The following is a 24166-nucleotide window of genomic DNA, read 5'->3' as shown; positions in this document are numbered from 1 at the left end:
ACTGGAATTAGCTACGAACGTCGTCGTAATCTATCACTAAAATGCTCGTATCTAGCAGAATTTCTTGATAATCCATTGCTAATCCGTCGCTAAATGAGATTAGCGATGGATTTTTCTATTTAGCTAAAGAATTTGTCTGTTGCTAAAACTGATTTTTTAGTAGTGCACTATTCCAGCTGTTCAGGAGACTCTTGCATAGTTCGTGAGCATGTACACCACTCTAGCTTAGGCAGGGTTGATTCCCCTTGCTGCAGCCACATTCCAAGCTGGGGGAAGAGCACATACTTCCACAGCCCATACTCCTGAACAGCGGGTCTAGGTTGATCAGGTCCTAGAGGTTATACCGGTACCACCTACAGTCCCAGATCAGCCTGAGGACAAGGCAGCGGCTTTAGAGGATGAGCAGTGGAGGCTTGAGAGGTTCTAGAAGCATAAACCTCATGTATTTGGTGGTTTAGCATCAGATGATGCCCTGGGATTTTTGGAGGAGTGTCACCGTATCCTCCGAACTATGGGTATATCAGGATCGAGTGGGGTTTCTTTCACTGCCTTCCAGCTTTGAGGGGCAGCCTATCAGTGGTGGCGTACTTTTGAGTTGGACAGTCCAGCTGAGGCAGCATCCTTTACTTGGACTCAGTTTTCAGATATGTTCCTGAGAGAGTTTGTTCCTCGAAGCCTCAGGGACGCATGACGCACAGAGTTTGAGCATTTGCGCTAAGGCATTATGACTGTTTCGGAGTATGTTGTCCATTTCACTGACTTGGCTAGGCATGTACCAGCCTTGGTTGCTACAGTTCGTGAGAGGGTTCGACGATTTATTGAGGGGCTCATTCCTAGCATCAGGTATAGCATGGCTCGTGAGTTGGAGATGAATATTTCTTATCAGCAGATGGTGAGCATTGCTAGGAGAGTGGAGGGTATGCATGCTCGGAATAGAGAGGAGAGGGAAGCCAAGAGGTCTCGAGAATCGGGGCCATTATTCTGGTGCCCGTGCTCCAGCTGTGGTTCGTCATGGTAGGGGTTATATGAGTCGCCTCGTTCATTCTGCTCTTCCAGCAACCAGTGGTATTCCAGCTCCTCCTAGGCCTCAGAAGCCTTATTATGTACCTCCAGTATTTAGTGCGCCTCTTGCACGGGGTGCTTTCAGTAGTCAGTCCAGTAGACCTGGGCCGAGCCAGTCACAGCTGCCACGTCCTCCCAAAGCTTGTTTTGAGTGTGGTGACACACCATATGGCGAAGGATTTCCCCAGACTTAGGAGGGGTGCACCTCCACAGACTTCTCAACTATAGTGTGCCCCGCAGAGTTCCCAAGCTATGATCATAGCACCAGTTGTAACCCCACCTGCCCAGCCAACTAGAGGTAGAGGTCGGGGAGGTAGTCGCCATAGAGAGGGAAGCCAGGCCAGATACTATGCCCTTCCTGCCCGTAGTGTGGATGTCGCCTCCGATTCTGTCATCACATGTATTGTCCTGGTTTGTCATAAAAATGCATCAGTTTTATTCAATCCAGGCTCCACTTATTCTTATGTGTCTTCTTATTTTGTCTAGTATTTGGGCGTATCTCGGGATTCTTTGAGTTCTCCTGTTTATGTTTCTACTCCTGTGGGAGATTCTCTTATTGTGGATCGCATTTATCGGTCGTGTTTGGTTGCTCTTAGTGGTTTTGAGACCGGAGCCGATTTATTATTGCTCAGCATGGTAGATTTTGATGTTATCTTGGGCATGGACCGGTTGTTGCCCATTATGCTATTCTTAATTGTCACACCAAGACCGTGACGCTGGCTATGCCAGGTATACCGCGAGTTGAGTAGAGTGGTACATTAGATCACACTCCCAGTAGAGTTATTTCTTTCCTTAAAGCTCAGCGAATGGTTGAGAAGGGACGTGACGCGTATCTGGCCTATGTGAGAGATATTAGTGTTTATACTCTTACAATCGATTCAGTCCAGTAGTACGGGACTTTCCTGATGTATTTCCAGTTGATCTATGCCACCCAATAGAGATCTTGATTTTGGCATTGATCTGTTGCCGGACACTCAGCCTATTTCTATTCCTCCGTATCGTATGGCCCCTCCTAAGTTGAAGGAGCAATTACAGAAATTGCTTGATAAGGGTTTTATTTGACCCAATGTATCACCTTGGGGTGCTCATATCTTGTTTGTGAAGAAAAAGGATGGTTCTATGCGTATGTGCATTGATTATCGCCAGTTGAACAAAGTTACAATGAAAAACTGTTATCCTTTGCCTTGTATTGATGATTTTTTTGACCACCTACAAGGTGCACGAGTGTTTTCTAAGATTGACTTGCATTCAGGTTACCATCAGTTGAATATTCGGGAGCCAGACATCCCGAAGACTGCTTTCAGAACTCGGAATGGTCATTATGGGTTCCTTGTTATGTCATTTGGGCTGACCAATACCCCAGCAGCCTTCATGCATTTGATGCACAGTGTGTGCCGGCCATATCTTGACTCATTCGTCATTTTCTTTATTAATGATATTCTGGTATACTCCCAGAATTGGGAGGATCATGAGCAGCACCTGAGGACAGTGCTTCAAACTTTGAGGGAAAAGAAGTTATATGCAAAGTTCTCGAAATGTGAGTTTTGGTTGGATACCATGGCATTCTTGGGCCACGTGGTATCGATTGAGGGTATACATGTGGATCCGAAGAAAGTGGAAGCAGTGCAGAGTTGGTCCAGTCTATCCTTAGCTACAAAGATCCGTAGTTTTCTTGACTTGGCGGGTTATTACCGTCGATTTATTGATGGATTTTCATCTATTGTAGCACTTATGACCAGGCTGACCCAGAAGGATGCTCCATTCCAGTGGACAGAAGAGTGTGAGGCGAGCTTCCAGAATTTCAAGACAGCTTTGACTATAGCCCCAATTTTGATATTGCCTACAGGTTCGGGGTCTTATACTATCTATTGTGATGCCTCGAGGATTGGCCTTGGAGCGGTATTGATGCAGGATGGTAGGGTGATTGCCTACGCATCCAGACAGTTGAAGGTACATGAGAAGAATTGTCCTGTCCGTGATCTCGAGTTAGATGCTATCGTCTATGCCTTGAAAATCTGGCGTCATTATTTGTACGGTGTTCTTTATGAGATCTATACTGATCACCGGAGTTTCCAGCATCTGTTCAAGTAGAAAGACCTTAATTTGTGCCAGGGGAGATGGTTAGAGCTGCTGAAGGACTATGATATCACTATCTTGTATCACAGGGGCAAGGCCAATGTGGTGGTCGATGCTTTGAGTCACCGGGCGGAGAGTTTGGAGTGTTTGGCTTATCTACCAGCATCAGATAGGCCCATGGCGACGGATGTTCAGGCCTTAGCCAGCCAGTTTGTGAGATTGGATCTTTCGGAGCCCAATTGAGTTCTAGCTTGCGTGGTCTATCAGTTTTCCTTATTTGATCGTATCAGGGAGCGTCAGTATGATGACCCTCATTTTCTCGTCCTCAGGGACAAGGTTCTGCACGGTGATGCTAGAGATGTGACTATTGGTGATGACGGGGTATTGAGGATGCAGGGTCGGGTATGTGTACCCAATGTTTATGGGCTTTGGGAATTAATTCTAGAGGAGGCCCATAGTTTGGGGTATTCCATCCATCCGGGTGCCGCGAAGATATACTAGGATTTGAGGCAACACTATTGGTGGGGGCCAATGAAGAAAGATATAGTTATGTTTATAGCTCGGTGCCTCAATTGTAAGCAGGTGAAGTATGAGCACCACAGACCGAGTGGGTTACTTCAGCAGATAGAGATTCCGGAGTGGAAGTGGGAGAGGATCACCACGGACTTCGTAGTTGGACTCTCACGAACTTTGAGGAAGTTCGATGCCATTTGGGTGATCATGGATTGGCTGACCAAGTCCGCACATTTCACTCTTGTGTGTACTACCTATTCTTCGAGATTTATATCTGGGAGATTGTTTGTCTGCATGGTATTCTAATTTCCATCATTTCAGACCGAGGTACTCAGTTCACATCGCGGTTATGGAGGGTCGTACATCATGAGTTGGGCACTTGGGTGGAGTTGAGCACAAAATTTCACCCCAAGATGGACGGACAGTCCGAGCGCACTATTCAGATTCTTGAGGATATGCTCTGTGCATGTGTGATGGAGTTTGGAGGTTCTTAAGATCAGTTCTTGCTACTGGCGGAGTTTGCCTATAGCAACAATTATCAGTCCAGCATTCAGATGGCACCATATGAGGCTTTGTATGGTAGGCGGTGTAGATCCTCGGTGGGTTGGTTTGAGCTGAGTGAGGCTAGATTGTTGGGCATAGACTTGGTTCGGATGCTTTGGAGAAAGTTAATATGATTCAGGATAGACTCCGTACAGCCCGGTCCAAACAGAAGAGTTATGCGGACTGGAAGGTTCGTAATGTTTCCTACATAGTTGGAGAGCGGGTCTTGCTTCGGGTTTCGCCTATGAAGGGCGTTATGAGATTTGGGAAGAAAGGGAAATTGAGTCTGAGGTTTATTGGTCCTTTTAAGATATTGCAGCGTGTTGAGGAGGTTGCTTACAAGCTTGCCTTACCTCCCAGCTTGGCAGGAGTTCATCCGGTATTTCATGTTTTGATGCTCCAAAAGTATCACGGTGATCCATCGCACGTGTTGGATTTCAGTTCAGTCCAATTGGACAAGGATCTATCTTATGTTGAGGAGCCAGTAGCGATATTGGACAAGCATGTTTGAAAGATGAGGTCAAAGAACATTACATCAGTAAAGGTTTAGTGGCGGGGTCAGCTGGTCTAGGAGGCGACTTGGGAGACCAAGCAGGATATGCGCAGCCGTTACCCTCATCTTTTCAATACTTCAGGTAAGTCTTTATGCTCGTTCGAGGACGAATGAATGTTCTAAGAGGGGGAGGATGTAATGACCCGGCCGGTCGTTTGAAGAATTAATGCCTTGATTCCCTATTAACTGCTTTCCCCGTGTTTATTTCTGCTATTGTGAGTTGCCAGGAGGATTCGTTTGGAGTTTTGGAGTGTTTTGGGACACTTAGTCCCTCAATGAGAGATTAAGCTTTAGAATTTGGACCGTAGTCGGAGTAGTGTAAATACGGCCTCGGAATGGAATTATGTCGGTACCGTTAGCTCCGTTGGGTGATTTTGGGTTTAGGGGCGTGTTCGGATTGTGTTTTGGAGGTCCGTAGCTTATTTATGCTTGAAATGCCGAAAGTTGAAATTTTGAAGTTTCTGGTTCGATAGTGAGATTTTGATCTAGGGGTCGGAATGGAATTCCGAGAGTTGGAGTAGCTCCGTAGTGTTGAATATGACATGTGTGCAAAATTTTAGGTCATTTAAACGAGGTTTGATAGACTTTTTGATCGAAAGCGGAAGTTGGAAGTTTTGGGAATCCTTATGCTTGGATTGGAGGGCGATTTGTGGTTTTAGAGTTGTTTGATGTGATTCGAGGGTTGGAATAAGTTCTTATGATGTTTTAGGATTTGGTTCGCATATTTGGTTGAGGTCCCGGGGGCCTCGAGTGAGTTTCGGGTGCCTAATAGAAGTTGAATTGGACTTTGGAAAAATTTGAATTTAGCTGAATCTGTCATAACCGCACCTGCGTGCATGGGACTGCAGGTCCGGGCCCGCAAAAGCGATGGAGAAGTCGCAGATGCGGCTAGACATTTGGAGTTCATAAGTCGCAGGCGTGGTAAAGAAAGTGCTGGTGCGGCCCAGTGCTTTAAGTGGAATTTTGCAGATGCGCACTTGGGACCACAAGTGCGGGTCTGCAGGTGTGAGAAAATGGTCGCAGGTGCAGAAACCCTGGGCTAGAACCTATATAAGGTTTTTATCGCGATTTTGGTCTATTCTTTCACTATTTTCATCCGGGATTTGAGCTTTTTGGGAGGTTTTTGAGAGAGGATTCAAAGGAGCTTCAAGGAGGTAAGTTTTTTAGAACCCAAACTCGTTATTATGGTATTTTTCTACTGATTTGGCAAGCAATTTATGGAAAATAAGGGTTAGATTTGGGGGTTTAGGGTTTGAAATTGGAGACTTGGTATTGGGGATTTGAGGGGTTATTTGTGGTCCGATTTTCATGTATTTGGTATGTATGAACTCGTGAGAGTGTGAGGATTCTACTTTTGCAAATTTTATCCGATTCCAAGACGTGGGCCCAGGGGACTTTTTGGGCGATTTTCCTAATTTCGCGTTTTAGCTTCGAATTAATTAGTTGAATTAGTTACTTGAAGTTATATTTATATTATACAATTACTTTGAATAGATTTGGGCTATTTGGAGTTGGGTACTCGTGGCAAGAACGTGATATCGAGTTGATTGAGTTGGTTCGAGGTAAGTGGCTTGTCTAACCTTGTGTAGGGGAGCTCCTCTTAGGATTTGGTATTGTCGATATATGAAATGCCTTATACGTGAGGTGACGAGTGCGTACATGTGCTAATTGTTGAAAATCCCGTTTTCATTAAGTAACTATAATTGTGTTTTCTTCCTTGTCGTACATTACTTGTAATTTAAGTCTACTGTTAATTTAGGGAAGCATGTCTAAGTGACTTAATTGCTTTACTTGTTCAAACTGCTTTATTTGAATTCTGTGCAACATGCTAGGTTAGAACTACCTACTTTGCCTTGGTATTAAATTGGATTGAATTGAATATTCTTCGTGTTGCTGTTGTGTGTTTACTTTGGGACTATGGGACGATATCCCGGGAGATACCCCTGCTTGTTTACTTTGGGACTACGGATCGGTATTCCGGTAGATCCCCCTGTACATTTATGATTAGGACTGAGGGACAGCACCCAGTAGATTTCCCGTACTGGATATTTACTTTGGGACTATGGATTTGGTATTCTGGGAGTTTCCCTTGCACATTTACATTTGGGACTACGAGACAGTATCCCGGGAGATCCCCAGTTGTTATTTTCGTGTACTGAGTTAGATTCTTTCTGTGTTTTTATTTGTTATAAACTGTTAGCACTTTAATTATATTGGCGTATTCTATACTGTTTTACCTTGTTTTCCATCTATAATCAGTGGGGCACTGACTTTCCTCGTCACTACCCGACCGAGGTTAGGCTTGGCACTTACTGAGTAACACTGCGGTATACTCATGCCCTTCCTACACATGTGTTTTTATGTGCAGATCTAGGTTCTTCGGCTCAGCCCTACCATCTTTGAGGCGAGGCGATTCTTCAGAGACTTCGAGGTATATCTGCCGCGTCCGCAGACCGAGGAGCCCCTCTCCATTCTCTCTTGTAGTTATATCCCTTCTGTATTTACTTTGATTTAGACATTTTGGAGTTAGATCACTATGTAGTATCCTTAGCTTGTGATTTCATAAGATTTCGGCTGGGGATGTTCAAAACCAAAAACCGAACCGAAGCTTAATGGCTTACGGGTAACGGCTTAATGGCTTAACGGACGGGAAACAGATTAAAATTTTTTTATTAACGGCTTATCGGTTTGGAGGCGGATTATTCAATTTTCTTAATGGCTAATCTATTAACCCGTTAAGAATATATATATATATATAAACCAAGCAGTTTAAACGGGCAACTAACAACATAATGTAATCACAAATCATAATACCGTCAAACTGATATCAACTGTGCATTCTCATATTTGAAGCAATCATGTTATTGGTCAGCGCTTTATTTTTCAAATAGAAACTCTTTTGAAAGACAGTGAAATTCAACAGAAGAAAATCTAATGGCCAGTTAAAGTATTTCTTATGGTTTTTCTGAGAATGGTGAAGTGGTCTTATGGTTAACAATAGGAAACATTGATATTGCAACCATTTTGGGTTTTCGAAAGGGGGTGGGTGTGGAGGTTTAACTCTCTTCCTGCACTTCTCTATTATCCCTGATATTACGAATAGAAAGCTACAGAGTTTGATTCCCAAGATGGTCAGTGATGTCCCATATAACTTGCATAATTCTTGATCTTTGAGCGAAAAAGTTAACTAAAGGAAACCCCATCTTCACCGTAGATCAAAGCAGCCATGCTATCATCTGAACCTTATTTGCAGAAGCCAACATATAGCTATACAAAAATTATGGAGATGAACAAGTATTTTCCATGTTGGAAATTCTTGCTGGTTAGCAATATCCTTTTAAATCAAGTTTCCAGTTAACAAAACTAATCACTGGCATGCCAATGTCTGAGGCTCGTGAATGTATAAATGATATATATATATATATATATATATATATATATATATATATATATATATATATATATATATGAATTTTTAGGCCGATAAACCACCCGATAAGAGCTAAACCGATATCAATCCGCCTGATATCTTATCAGGTGGCTAGCGGATTAATACAATTAAAAGTCGATAACCAATAAGCCAAACCGTTAAGAGTAAATAACTGCCCAACCCGCCCGATAAGCAGCCCTAATTTCAGGTTTTGGGAGATCTTTTTAGTTGAGAGTGTGTATTTGTATATGCCGAGCGGCATCTTAAACATTTTCATTTTGTTTATCTGCAGTTTCTATTAGTTTTTATCTGTTGATTCCTTTTTTCGCAAATTATTAGGCTTACCTAGTCTTAGAGAGTAGGTGTCATCACGATTGTTCACGGAGGGCAAACTGGGGCCATGACAAAAGGGTCATATTGTATTTTAGAATCTGAATCTAGGTTCCGAGGCCTTGAAAACCTTATTTTCTTTCTCCTCAATTTACGTGCGTAGTCAGGGTGCATTTCCGGAAAGCTTTTATGTGAAATTTAAGAAAGATATTGAATTTGGCCTTTAAAAATTGGTTAAAGTTGACTTCGGTCAATATTTTTTGTAAATGGACCCAGACTCGTGATTTAACGGTCCCATAGGGTCCGTAGTAACATATGAGACTTGGGTGTATGCCCGAAATCGAATTCCGAGGTCTCTACTCCGAGAAAAGAATTTTTAAAGAAAATTATTTGATGGAAAATATAAGAACTTTTGGAAATGAAATGGTGTGTGATCTTGATGGTATCAGGTCCATATTTTGGTTCCGGAGCCCGATACAGGTTTAAAATAATATTTAAGTCAAACTTGTGAAATTTGGTAAGAATCGGAGTTGATTTGATATAAATCGGACCCTAGGTTGAGAAAAGAGAAAATTTGAACTATCTTATGAATTTCATGAATTTGAGGTTAAATTCATAGTTGTTGCTGTTAGTTTGATGATTTGATCGCACAAGCAAGTCAGTATGATATTTTTAGACTTGCGTGCATGTTTGGTTTGGAGCCATAAGGGCTCGGGTGAGTTTTAGATAGGCCACGGAGTGATTAGAACTTGGGAAAACTCAGCAATGCATTTGGTGTTTTGCACAGGCCTCTGACCTTGCAAATGCGAGATCAGGCTTCGCAATGCGAAGTCTGTTGGCCTGGGAAATGCGACAATAATGTCGCAAATGTGAAGAAGGCCTGGGAAGGCCAATCTCGCAAATGCAAAACCTTGGCCGGAATTGCAAAGGCCCCAGAGGTCACAAATGCGACATATGTATCGCAAATGCGAAGGCAGCAGAAATTCAAAGGGTTCGCAATTGCGAACCCCTAATCGCAATTGCGATAACTGCAACCTGTTAAATGAGATTTTAGATTGGATTTTCACTTCATTCTTCAAAATTTCAAAACCTAAACTCCTAAGGGCGATTTTTCTAGAGCAAGTTCTTCCCCAAATCATAAGTAAATGAATCTTAACTCTTTTTCTTCAATCTATTTCATCTTTTTACATGGTTTTATCTCAAAATCTAGGGTTTTTCATGGGAAATTGGGTGTTCTTGGGTAGAAATTAGGAATTTCAAAATTTGGGGATTTGGACCTCAAATTGAGGTCGGATTTCAAAACCAATTGCATATTTGAGTTCTTGGGTGAATGGGTAGTCGGGTTTTGGTTCGAACTTCGAGTTTTGACCAAGCAGGTCCTTGGGTCAATTTTTGACTTTTTGGGAAAACATTAGGAAATCTATATTCATGCATTAGAATTGGTTTATTTAGCATTTATTGATATTATTAAGTAAATTATGACTAGATACAAGCGGATTGGAAGTGGAACCGAGAGGTAAATCCGGTAATTGAGGCTTGATTTTCTCTGTGAAATTGAGGTAAGTGTTTGGTCTAACCTTAACTTGAGGGAATAAGTGTTGCGGTCTTATTTGCTATGTGTTGGTATTGAGTACGACGTATAGGTGTGGTGACGAATATCTATACGTTAGTGTCTAGCATGTCCGTGAGTCTTATACTATGATTGTTGTGACTCTTATTATGTACTGTCAATGCTTAATATGATGATTATCACTGTTGAACAAGGCTTATGATAATTTCTTGGTAATTTACCATTGTTGAGTATTAGATCAAGTTGAGATTTATCTTGTGAAGTTAACTGTTGAAACGAGATTGGTTATAACTGACTCCCTTGCCGGGAGGTTATTGTTTATGTTGTTGATTCCCTCGCTGGGATGTATTGTTTCTATTGTTTGGGTGAAGAAGAGTGTAAAGCACGAAGGGTGATGTCGTGCATGATATTATGAGTGAGTGTTAATGCACGAAGGGTGATGCCTTGCCGATATTTTGACTATTAGTGCACGAAGGGTGGTATCGTGCCGATATTGTGAGAGTTAATGCACGAAGGGTGATGTCGTGCCATGATTATGAGAGTTAATGCACGAAGGGTGATGTCGTGTCAATTCTGTTGTTTCTTATGGTGAGGACGAGAGTAACAGCACAAAGGCTGATGTCGTGCACGTGTTACTATTTTATTATTCCTGTTGATACAAATATGGTGTTCATTATGCTTTTCTATTGAATTATTGTTAGGATTTGATAATCCCCGTAGTATGTTCCTCTTTCCATCTTTATTTGTTATTTTATGTTATTTTTATTCTGTTCGTATATGATTTAACTGCACGAGTTTATATGGTTTTCATGTCCTAGCCTCGTTACTACTTCGCCGAGGTTAGGCTCGATACTTACCAGTATATGGGGTCGGTTCTATTGATACTGCACTCTGCACTTTTTGTGTAGATCTTGGTATCGGACCTTGTGAGTAGCTTGAGGTAGTTGCTTTCAGTCCAGGGAGACCAAGGTAGATCTATTGGTGTCCGCAGAGCCTGAAGTTCCCCTTTCCTCGCTTTAGTTTTCTGTTGTCTCCTTTCATTTCGAGAATAGTTGTACTTTTCTTTCTAAACCAGAGTTTGTAGAAATTTGTAGATGTTCGTGAAATTGTGACACCAGATCATTGGGGTAGACATGTATTGGAGTATTTTGAATTGTTATAACACTTTTGCACTTTATATCTGCTTAGCTTTAGTTACGATTTACCTCTGTTTGGGTTAATTGCTAATATGTTAAAATCATAGTAGTTGGCTTGCCTAGCTTTCACGAGTAGGCACCATCACGATCCCGACGATGGAAAATTCGGGTCGTGACTCAATCACAATTTTAATAATCTAAATCTTTTGTATTATGATTTATATATTTCTTTTCTTTTGCTTTTCTTCACATGTACATTCCAGCATTTTTTTAAATTAAAATGAAGTTGTTGGATTCAAACTTTTTGCAATAGTAACTTATTCTCTTAAAATTTATTGAAAATAATTCATAAAGTATTAATTATTGCTTAAAGAAATAAAATAATTTTCATTTTGCTCGCGACAAAGAAAAAAAGAGTGTGTCTTGTGTCATTTAGTAGATCCAATTTGTATCTTTTAGAATGAACTTGAGAATAATTGTTACATCTCGTGTTTTCGTACGTTAAAATTTCGTTTTTAGTTAACCGACGTAGACTCGGGGATGAGATCATTTTGATGTTAACGTACTTATGCTATTTATAACAAGCGATAAATAAGTGTTATGAAGGATAAAGGGGTACACAGAGTAAAGAAAACGAGTTTCGTTGAAAGTGTCCAATTTGGAATAAAATACGAGTTGAGCGATAATACCAAATAATTATGAACTACTACCATGCAAGGTACCATATGACCACGGTAGTATAATATAAAAAGTATTTTTTATAAATAAATAAAATTTTAAGTAATTTGTGGTAATTTTTAAATTACGCGGGTAATTGATTAATTACCGGATAACATAACATTACCCGATTAATTAATAAGTGGATAAAAAAATTATTAAAATAACTCCCCTCCCACCCCCGAAACGTGGAAAAAAGCCACACAATCATTTCTGCCAGATGGCTCTTTATGATTTCAACCAAAGCATGACTTAAATGTCTTAGCAAATAAGACTTATCATTACCTAGAAAACTAAGTAAGCAACTCATTAAATGAAAGCATTCTATATTTGGTTTCAAAAGAAAGACGTGAGAAGCAGAATAAGTTTGTCAAATTCTTTAGCCAAATTTCAAATTGAAAATTCAAAGAGAACAACAACAATTTTGTTAAATCTATAGCAAGGTTTCGTTCAAATTCAGAAGCTGAAGCTTCATCCTCTCGTTCCAACATATTTCACGGAAGCAGAAGCTTCACTTCGATCAAATAATTCAAGGAACATGTATGTTAGGGTCCTCCCTTCTTTCTTTTGGCATGGTCCAAATTATACTGAAGAAACGAGCAAACACACAGTTTCCATAAATTACTCTATTCATAGAATTATTAGGGGTGTCTATATTCTTGATTCCCCATAAAAATTATTATTATGTTCTATTCATGAGTCTCAGAATAATACGCAGTTGGAAAAGTTTATCCAGAAGGAATATTGAGGTTATTACGTATTTTTCATGCATTTCACTCATGTGCATTGACCCATGACCAGATGGCTTATACGTATATATGTAAATATATGTATATAGGATATGGGAAAAGGCTACGGCGTTATATACGCACCACCACTTGATCAGCTGGTATATGTTGATGATGTTGTCCACAATGGCCGAGGCGATATGATGGGATGCCCTCAGTAGCTTGATGATATTATGTACACCCATACCTATGCATGACACGACATTTATACGCACGTACATGACATTATAAACGTTTCAAAATTTATTAAGTTATTCAGATCTAAAGATATGTTTCTATATTCCATGTTTCATCTATGCCTTTTACGTACTAATTTTCATGCCTTACATACTCAGTACATTTTTCGTACTGATGCCCTATTTCACGGGGCCTGCGTTTCATGCCCGCAGGTGCAGGTAGGCAAGCTGACGGTCCCCCTTCTTAGGATCCCTGATCAGCGAGAGTTGGCGTGCTCCATTTGATCCAGAGATGCTTTTGATTTTGGTACGATATGTTTGTATATATATATATGTATATGTATATGGGTATGACGTGGCTCAGTCTCGTCTTTGTATAGTTATGTTTCAATTTAAGGTCTGTGGACAGTATGTTTAGTTGGGTTGTATGTGGCCTTGTTAGCTTTCAGTTTTGGGTATATAGTTGTCTATAGAAGCCTTGTCGTCTCGCCCACTGTATTCTGCATGTATACGTACATATGCCTTGATGGCAAGTTTCCTTCACGTATGTTAATTTCGTAATGCACCAGATTTTATTCAGGTTCATATCTTAGACGTATGCTTAGGGGTGTTTGACAGGTAGGACTCAGGCACCCGTCGCGGCCCATCGGTTTGGGTAGTGAAAAAAGTGGTATCAACGCAGTTCTGTCCTAGGGCTGTCTTCAGACCGTGTCTAGTAGAGTCTTGTTTATGGGTGTGTCGTACACCACACTTATAAATAGGAGGTTACAGGACATATAGGATGTTATCCTCTATTTTTATCACAGATCGTGCGATACAAGAATTCATGTTCCTAACAATATGCTATATTTTCAGTGATGCCTCCAAAGAGTACGGCCGCCTATAAGGGAAAGTCTGTGGCCGGTGAGACTACTAGTTGAGCGCCATGAGTTACTAGGGGGGAGAGTCTCATGGTGAGGTTCCATCTCAGACTTCGCATACCCCGCCTTTTCCAGAAGAGCTCCGAGGGGCACCAGCTCCAGCCCCCGCCCATGTATATTTAGCACCTCAGCCGGATGCGTCGGGTCAGGAGATGAGAGATGTTATTCAGTTATTGACCCGATTAGTATCCGCACAGGCTCGGTGTCAGGAAGTAGGTATTTGTCACATAGATAGGTCCATGAGTGCGAGGGTTCGTGGATTTATTAATTTAGACCCTTTGGTATTCATAGGAGAAAATCCAAACAAAGACCCTCAGGTATTTATTGATAGAGTGCAGAGGACGTTACAAGTAATGAAGGCCACTATGACTGAGTCAGTTGAGCTAGATTCCTATAGACTCCGAGATGTTGCAGTTAATTGGTATGAGTCTTGGGAATTGTCCAGAGGTGAGGATGCCCCTCCAACGATATGGTAGGAGTTTACAGAAGCTTTTCTTCATCATTATCTGCCACCAGAGCTTAGACGAGCCAGAGTTGATAGGTTTTTGACCCTTCGATAGGGTAACATGAGTGTTTGGGAGTACAATTTTCAGTTTGATTCGTTGGCTAGGTTTGCTCCCACTATTGTATCTAAGATGGAGGATCGGGTTCACCGGTTCGTGATGGGATTAGAGCCTCACTTGCTTAATGATTGTATGTCGGTCTTACTTCAACCAGACATGGATATTTATCATATTCAGGCATATGCTTAGGGTGTAGAGGAGCGTAAACAAAAATAGAGGGCCGATCGTGAGCATGATAGGGCCCAGAATAAGAGAGCGAGGTCTTCGGGTCCTTCAGGTGAGTTTCGAGGTGGTCAGAGGCAACAGTACCCGAGGTATCCAGCCCAGCCATCAGCTAGCATACCCCCTCAGTTTGGTGGTAAGAGATTTGATCGTTCTACATATTCAGGGTCTGGTCAGAATTTTAGGGCCTCAGGTTCTCAGTATAGGGGTGAGTCAAATTAGATGAGGCCACCCTTGCCACGATGTATTCAATGTGGTATGCAGCATATCGGGTAGTGCCATATGGGATTAGGTTTTTGTTATACTTGTGGTTATCCGGGCCACGTTATGAAGGATTGTCCGATGAGAGGTGATGCAAGCATAGCTCAGCTAGCGGGATCTGTAGCTGGTTTGTCATCATCAGTACGCCCCCTAGGTAAGGTCCCCAAGCACCAATGAGTCGTGGTAGAGGCAGAGGCGGAACATCTAGCTCGAGCAGCCCTCAGAACCGCATTTATGCGTAGGTAGGACGATAGGACCAGGAATCATCGCCTGATGTTGTTACAGGTATATTATCAGTCTCCTCATATGATGTATATGCACTGATTGACCCAGGTTCCACCTTATCATACGTTACTCTGTTAGTTGCTGGTAAGTTTGGAATAAAACCTGAATTGGTTAAACCTTTTGAGGTGTCTACACCTGTTGGGGACTCAGTGATAGCTAAGCAGGTATATAGGGGTTGTATAACAATAGTTCATGGTCAACCTACCGTAGTAGACTTAATTGAGTTAGATATGGTAGAATTTGATGTTATAATGGGTATGGATTGGTTGGCTTCTTGTCATGCCAACGTTGATTGTAAATCAAAGATAGTCCGATTTCAATTTCCAGGGGAGCCTATTTTGGAGTGGAAAGGTAACACGGCATCACCGAGAGGTAGATTTATTTCCTATCTTAAGGCAGGGAAGATGATCAGAAAGGGCTGTATTTATCACTTAGTTCGGGTTCAGGATATGAAAGTAGAGTCACCAACCATTCAATCCATCCATGGGGTGAATGAGTTTCCCGATATTTTTCCTGATAAGCTTCCGAGTCTCCTGCTAGAGCGAGAAATTGAGTTTTCTATTGACCTACTACCAGATACTCACCCAATATCTATTCTTCCCTATAGAGTGGCCCCCACAGAGCTGAAAGAGTTGAAAGAACAACTAAAGGACTTGTTTGAAAAAGGCTTTATCAGACGTAATATGTCACCATGGGGAACACCTATTTTGTTTGTGAGAAAGAAAGATGGTTCCTTACGAATGTGTATTGATTATAGGCAGCTGAATAAGGTGACGATTAAGAATAAGTACCCGCTCCCGAGAATTAATGATTTATTTGATCAGTTGCAAGGTGCCAAGTGTTTTTCAAAAATAGACTTGAGGTCTGGGTACCATCAGGTAAGGGTTAAGGATGAAGATATTCCAAAGACAGCATTCAGAACTAGATATGGGCACTTTGAGTTTTGGGTTATATCATTCGGTCTGACCAATACCCCAACAGTATTCATGGATTTGATTAACCGTGTGTTCAGGCCTTTTTTAGATCTGTTCGTAATTATATTTATTGACGATATATTGGTATATTCTCGTTCAGAGGATGAGCATACTGGTCATCTGCGTATTGTGCTTAGAGTTCTACAAGAAGGGAAGTTGTATGCAAAATGAATTCTGGTTAAACTCTGTAACTTTCCTTGGGCATATCATTTCGGGTGAGGGCATCCGGGTGGATACACAAAAGATTGAGGCAGTGAAGACTTGTCCTAGACCCACAACACCGATGAAGGTTCATAGCTTTCTTGGTTTGGCAGGTTAATACAGGAGATTTGTAGAGGGATTTTCTTCCCTTTCAGCACTTTTGACAAAGTTGACTCAGAAGGGAGCAAAGTTTCAATAGACTGATGCTTGCAAACGGAGTTTCCAGGCATTAAAGGACAGACTAATTTCAGCACTGGTTCTAACACTCCCAGAAGGGACCGATGGTTATGTGATCTATTGTGACACTTCAGGCGTTGGATTGGGTTGTGTGTTGATGCAGTATGGTAAGGTTGTAGCTTATGCTTCTAGACAACTAAGAAAGCACGAGAAGAACTACCCCGACCCACAATTTAGAGTTAGCCGCGGTAATTCATGCACTAAAAATGTGGAGGCACTACTTGTATGGCATTCATGTTGATATTTATACGGATCATAAGAGCCTCCAGTACATCTTCAAGCAAAAGGAATTGAATCTACGTCAAAGGAGATGGTTGGAGCTACTTAAAGACTATGATGTTGATATTTTATACCAGCCGGGGAAGGCGAACGTAGTAACCGACACCCTCAGCCGTAGATCTATGGGTAGCCTATCATATTTCTGACCAGAAAAGAGAGGAATAGCCCATGAGATTCATCATCTAACTAGCCTTGGAGTTTAGTTACTGAACTCATGTGATGTTGGAATTACTATTCAGGAGACGGCAACATCCTCTTTAGTAACTGAAGTAAAGGAACGCCAGTACGAGGATCATGTGCTAGTTCATTATAGGGATACCACTCTTCAGAAGGAGAAGACACCGTTTGAAATTATAGAAGATGGGGTCTTTAGATATCAAGGGTGATTATGTGTGCCTAATGTTGTAGGGCTGTGTTGGCATGTTATGGGAGAAACTCGCTATTCTCGTTATTCTATCCATACAGGAGCAACAAAGATGTATCATGATATCAGGGAGGTGTATTGGTGGGACAGATGAAAAAGGATATAACAGAGTTTGTTGCTTAGTGTCCTAACTGTCAGCAGGTTAAAATTGAGCATCAGAAACCTGGTGGATTATTGTAGGCTATGGAGATTCCGACTTGGAAATGAGAAATAATCAATATGGACTTCATTGTAGGCTTACCTCGTACCTAGCGTAACTTCGATTCGATATGGGTGATTATGGATAGGCTTACAAAGTCAGCCCATTGTTTGCCCGTCAGAACTACATATTCTTCAGAGGATTATGCGAGGCTTTATATCAAGGAGATAGTACGATTGCATGGTGTCCCTGTATCTATTATCTCGGACAGAGGAGCTCAATTTACATCTAATTTCTAGAGGTCCTTCCAAAAAGGATTTGGGACTCAAGTAAGTATTAGTACAACATTTCATCCCTAGACAAACAGATGGGCTGAGCATACTATTCAAACACTGGAGGATATGTTACGAGCTTGTGTAATAGACTTTAAAGGTAGCTAGGATGATCATCTGCCGCTTATTGAGTTCGCATATAATAATAGTTATCATTCTAGTATTCAGATGGCTCCATACGAAGCTCTTTACGGACGGAAGTGTAGGTCGCCTATAGGGTGGTTTGATGTTAAAAATATGGATTATACAGGCCAGACCTGGTTCAGCGAGCCATAGAAAAAGTAAAGTTGATTCGGGATCGACTATTGATAGCTCAAAGTCGTCAGAAGTCATATTCTGATGTGTGGCGACAAGACTTAGAATTCGGGGTTGATGACTGGTATTCTTAAAGGTGTAGCCTATGAAAGGTGTGATGAGGTTTGGCAAGAAAGACAAACTTAGCCCACGGTATACTGGTCCTTATAGGATCATTCGGAGAGTGGGACGAGTAGCTTATGAGTTAGAATTGCCCTCGGAACTGGAGTCCGTCCATCCGGTTTTTCACGTATCTATGTCACGAAAGTGCATTGGCGATCCTACCCGAGTGGTTCCCATGAATGATGTATAGATTATAGAGGACTTGTCATACGAGGAAACTCCGGTTGCCATTCTAAACCGTCAAATCTGCAAGCTACGAAATAAGGAGGTACCCTCCATGAAAGTACTTTGGAGGAAAAACAATGTGGAAGAAATGACTTGGGAGGTCGAGGAAGACAAGAAGTCTAGATATCCCTACTTATTTCCTCCTCCGTAGAAGGATCCGACTAAGACGTCATAACCATAAGGTACATGTATAAATTCTTGTGTCGGTTATTGTCGTTGGTCATGTGAGACCATTGTCATTATTCATAATTATGGTCCTGTGTGTCATTGGATTATTGAGCTTCTATGGTAAAAGTTGGTAGTGGTGTTATTATAGAGGCGACCCTGCCAACGTTATATGGATTACGGGGAGTTGAACATTCGAGGACGAATGTTTATAAGGGAGGAAGGATGTTACATCTCGCATTTTTGTACGTTAAAATTTAGTTTTCAGTTAACCGACGTAGACTTGGGGATGAGATCATTTTGACGTTAACGTACTTTCGCTATTTATAACAAGCGATAAATAAGTGTTATGAAGGATAAAGGGATACACGGAGTAAAGAAAATGAGTTCCGTTGAAAGTGGCCAATTTAGAATAAAATACGGGTCGAGTGATAATACCTGTTAATTATGAACTAGTACCATGCAAGGTACGATATGACCACGATAGTATAATATATAAAGTATAGATGAAGTATTCTTTAAAAATAAATAGAATTTTAAGTAATTTATGGTAATTTTTAAATTATAAGGATAATTGATTAATTACCAAGTAACATAACATTATTCGGTTAACTAATAAGTGGATAAAAAAATTATTAAAATAACTCCCCCTCCAAACGTGGCAAAAAGCCACACAATTGGAAATGACTAAGTAGTCATTTCTGCCAGATGGCTCTTCATGATTTCAACCAAGGCATGACTTAAATGTCTTAGCAAATAAGACTTATCATTACCTAGAAAACTAAGTAAGCAACTCATTAAATGAAAGCATTCTGTATTTGGTTTCAAAAGAAAGACGTGAGAAGTGGAATAAGTTCGTCCAAATTCTTTAGCCAAATTTCGAATTGAAAATTCAAAGAACAACAACAATTTTGTTAAATCCATAGCAAGGTTTCGTTCAAATTCAGAGCTGAAGCTTCATCCTCTCGTTCCAATGTATTTCACGGAAGCAGAAGCTTTACTTCGATCAAATAATTCAAGGAACAGGTATGTTAAGGCCCTACCTTTTTTCTTTTGGCATGGTCCAAATTATACTGAAAAAACGAGCAAACACACAGTTTCCATAAATTACTCTATTCATAGAATTATTAGGGGTGTCTATATTATTGATTCTCCATGAAAATTATTATTATCTTCTGTTCATGGGTCTCAGAATAATACGTAGTTGGAAAAGTTTATCCAGAAAGAATATTGAGGTTATTACGTATGTGAACGGTGAAATCGGAGGACCAATTTCTCATTGACAAATCGCTTCAGTAGGTTACGAGCCAGTTATTTCCCTCAATATTTGTCGATACCAGCCGAGGATAGCATCGGCCGAAACCCCGACGAACACGGGAAGCCTCCGAAGAGTCTATCCAAAGTCGATTAAGTCTACCTGGGCAGCCTAACATTAGCCTACGTATATGTCATGAAGCTAGTTATCTGTCTCATCCCGTTTCCTTTATCACTCAACGTATCTTGTATTAAGTTTGGACTGCCCCTCTTATAAAAGGGGAGTCGTTAACACTCTGTAAGCAAGAGCTCCAACTATTCTACACAAGATCAATAATATATCTCTCTCTTTTCTCTCTAACTAATCTGCCTGAGGCTACTCTTAGCATTTATTGCTTTCATACTTGTTCTTCATTTATTGATTGGTATTGGCCATAAAGGGCCTTCTTTAATTATATTCTAACTGTTATTCCTTCCCGGTTACCCCCGATAGCTCGAGCTCGAGTAGGATATCGATCCCAAGGCCTTTCATCGATCAGTCCGAAGCCCGGGCAGCAAACCCCTCGGTTTGATTACTGGCCCATTTTAACTTGCATCTCATCGTTATTCATACTCCTAGAATCAACTGCTCTAACAATTAGCATAAAAATAGATCACATATTTTTAGAGTCCCATTTACAAATTTAATTGTTGTTACCATTTTCATAGTAAATAGTTTGGCACCCACTGTGGGGCTAAAAATAATAGTGATTATTTTCTTGCTAGTTTCATTACACAAAAACAAGTTATCTTTCATGTTTTTCTTGTTCAAGATCTTTGATTTCAAGTCAAAATGTCTGGCTCTGTAAACAGAGTCGAGAACGACAACCTCGAAAACCACAAGGAAAATGGCATGGTTGTTCCGGCTATCGGCGCGCCACCATAGAATCCCGATAACGTGCTCGGACTGATTTTAGCGGACGCGGATTCACAGGATGCACAACAGGTCGACAAAACCTCACACACCGACAGGAGCATACGGCATGGCGACCGATAGGAAGCCCAAAAAACCCTAGCCCGGGAAGAACAGGAAGTTAGTCTTTATGTTATTTTCGAAATGTTGCAGGCACAACAGTTGGCCATCGCTCAGTTATAAAGCCATCCGATGAATCCCAGCACAGCAGCGCCTGAAACAGCTCCCCCCGCCGAACAAGTACCCGAGAGATCTAGTAATAATAGATCGGTAGCCAATCCCGCCATCGTAAAAATGCTGGAGGAACTCACCAAAAGGATCGAGTCAGGCGAGAAAATGATAGCAGCCAACGATAAGAAGGTCGAAACCTACAACTCTAGGGTCAACCAGATCCCGGGTGCGCCCCCAGTCCTCAAGGGCATGGATTCGAAGAAGTTCATACAAAGGTCGTTCCTCGAGGAAGCGACCCCGAAGCCTATTCCAAAGAAGTTCAGAATGCCGGAACTCCCTAAATACAATGGGACCACCGACCCTAATGAACACGTCACTACCTATACCTGTGTGGTAAAAGGCAACGATATAAAGACTGACGCGATCGAGTCCGTATTGCTGAAAAAATTTGGGAAAACACTCTTGAAGGGGGCCATGATATGGTATCACAACTTGGCTTCTAATTCAATAGATTCATTTGCCATGCTAGCTAACTCCTTCGTAAAGGCACATGCCGAAGCCATTAAGGTGGCGACAAGGAAGTCCGACGTTTTCAAAATCAAGCAAAGAGAAAAAGAGATGTAGCCGGAATTCGTGTCTCGCTTTCAGATGGAACGGATGGAGCTGCCGCCAGTCTCCGACGACCGGGCAGTGCAGGCCTTCACCCAAGGCCTAAACAAACAAAGCTCAGTGGTTTCGAAACAGCTGAAACAAAACCTGATCGAGTATCCAACCGTGACCTAGCCGGACGTCCACAACCGGTACCAGTCGAAGATCAGGGCCAAGGATGACCAGTTGGAAGCCCCTTCAGGCTCAGTATACCCAAGCAGGCTCCCGGCAAAGGCAAAACCAAACAAAGAAAGGTATCAGCCATACCTCGAGGATAGGAGGAATGCCCTGAGGCGCAACCTACCTCGCAATGATCGGAGAGTGGATCAAGGACAAGACCCTTGAGGGCTCAGCAACAGAACCAGGTTCGATCGAAACATAGTGCCAACGGGTGCGCCCCACCTGTCAGAATACAAACTCAACGTTGATGTGTCAGACATCGTATTTGCCATCAGTAAAATCAGAGACGCCAAGTGGCCCAAACCTATACAGTCAGATCCTTTGCAAAGGAATTATAACTTAGTATGCGAGTTTCACAACACACACGGCCACAGGATCGAGGATTGTCATCAGCTACGGGAAGAGGTAGCTAGGCTGCTTAACAAAGGACATCTTTGGGAAATCCTCAGCGATCGAGACAAAAATCAGTTCCGAGAAAAGGAGGCAACCAAGAAAAATGAGGCAAACGAGCCGCAACATGTCATCCACATGATCATGGGGGGGCGCTGATGCCCTGAAGGAACCTGTAATGAGAAGAACAAAAATATCCATCAACAGAGAAAAGCGGACTCAGGGATATATCCCCGAAGATGCCCTCACATTCAGCAAAGAGGACACCGAGACCCTGTCTCAACCCCACAACGACACACTGGTAATCTCCTTCCTTGTGAATTTTTTCAAATAAAACGTGTACTCATGGATCTAGGTAGCTTGGCTAATATTACCAGGTCAAGGGTGATAGAGCATCTCGGATTGCTCAACCAAATCGTGTCTGTCACTCGGGTCCTCAATGGATTCAACATGGCAAGCGAAACAACGAAAGGAGAAATCATCCTCCCGGTTGCCGTGGCCGGCATGACCCAAGACACCAAATTCCATGTCATCGAAGGAGACATGAGGTATAACGCCTTATTCGGGCGACCCTGGATACATTACATAAGAGCAGTGCCATCCACCCTTCACCAGATGATAAAATTTCCAACAAAGGGAGCAATTAAAACCGTCTACGGAGAACAGCACGCGGCGAGGGAAATGTTCGCAATACACGATGTGGTACTAACAATCATGCCTCCTCCCCCGAATAAACCAAAGGGAGAATCGGGCCTCACCCTTGGTCGAACTTGACAAAATGAAGTGAAGAACCATACTGCGTATTCGCCTTAGGCAATTGAAATAGATCGGCCCTCACGATTGTAACGAATCAACCCCGAGGCATCGCCAGCATATCTTACTTCAAGGTACGACCATCTCCCTTTTTGTTTCAAATTTAGGACTAAACCTTATGCAGGCACTCGATCGGAGTAGTCGGAACGCTAACATTGCCCAAAGACCTTGAGGCTTTAAAAATGCACCTGTTGCACTCTTTTCCTTCGACCGAGCTTTTATCCCAAAAGAAGGGTTTTACCGGCAAGGTTTTTAACGAGGCAACGTCTGCGAGCTCTCTAAGGAAAACTCCACAAATGCTCAAAATTTCTTTTGCAGACAACTTTGAACGATAAGGAGCATTCCCCCAGATAACTACCCATTCGAAAAGGTCTTGAAACGCCAAATGGGGTTCCTATAGGAACGTAAAGTACCGGGCAAAATGGTGGAACGAACCGTGTCCATATAGCCAGGCTCCCGTCGGCAAATACGTGCACTATTGTACCGAGCAATCAAATAATACCTTTTGTCAAATACACCTTCGCAAAGTAAGGTAGCAATCCCTTCGCCGAAAATGGCCCAAACATTCGGGACTGACGCCAGCAATTCAACACTCAAACGAATGCCGGGTCAAAACTCCAAAATCACAAGACCATCAGGTAAGGCAACGCGGAAATCGCCAAGCGTCACCAACATCAAAGGTACCTTGAGTACTAGGAGACTGTTGCCAATCGCCACGCACTTGAAAACCCGAGGCCATAAGACCTCGAGCGAGAAAACTCGGTCTAGCAGAGGTCTATTCAACACAACAACATGTATTTACGTCAAACAATCAAAGAGTATCTTTCACCAAAGGCATCTCGTACTCCAAAAGAAAGTACAACATGCTCACGATAGGGATCCCTCCACCAAGTACATCCCAAAATACTCGGAGACTTGCGTCAACAATTTAACACCTGCACGACCTTAGGGTCGGAACTCTGGACTCATAAGGCTCCAACAAGGCAATTTCGAGCTCACGAGTAACGGCCCTCAAGCCTAATCAAACTCAATGACTCAGAAATTGCCATCAGTCGCCATATACTGGAAAACCCAAGGTTGTAAGACCCCGAGCGGGTAAACTCGGTCTAGCCAGATCCATTTTACATAGCAACAAAAATTGTAAGACCTCAACAGGCATGAAAAACTGTAAAACCTCAACAGGCATGAAAATTTTGTAAGACCTTACTACAAGCATAAAA

The sequence above is a fragment of the Nicotiana tabacum genome, chromosome 6, assembly GCF_000715075.1.
Source record: "Nicotiana tabacum cultivar K326 chromosome 6, ASM71507v2, whole genome shotgun sequence".
In the NCBI taxonomy this organism is placed as follows: domain Eukaryota; kingdom Viridiplantae; phylum Streptophyta; class Magnoliopsida; order Solanales; family Solanaceae; genus Nicotiana; species Nicotiana tabacum.
The sequence above is the reverse complement of the archived record's forward strand: the minus strand, read 5'-3'. Positions refer to the sequence as shown.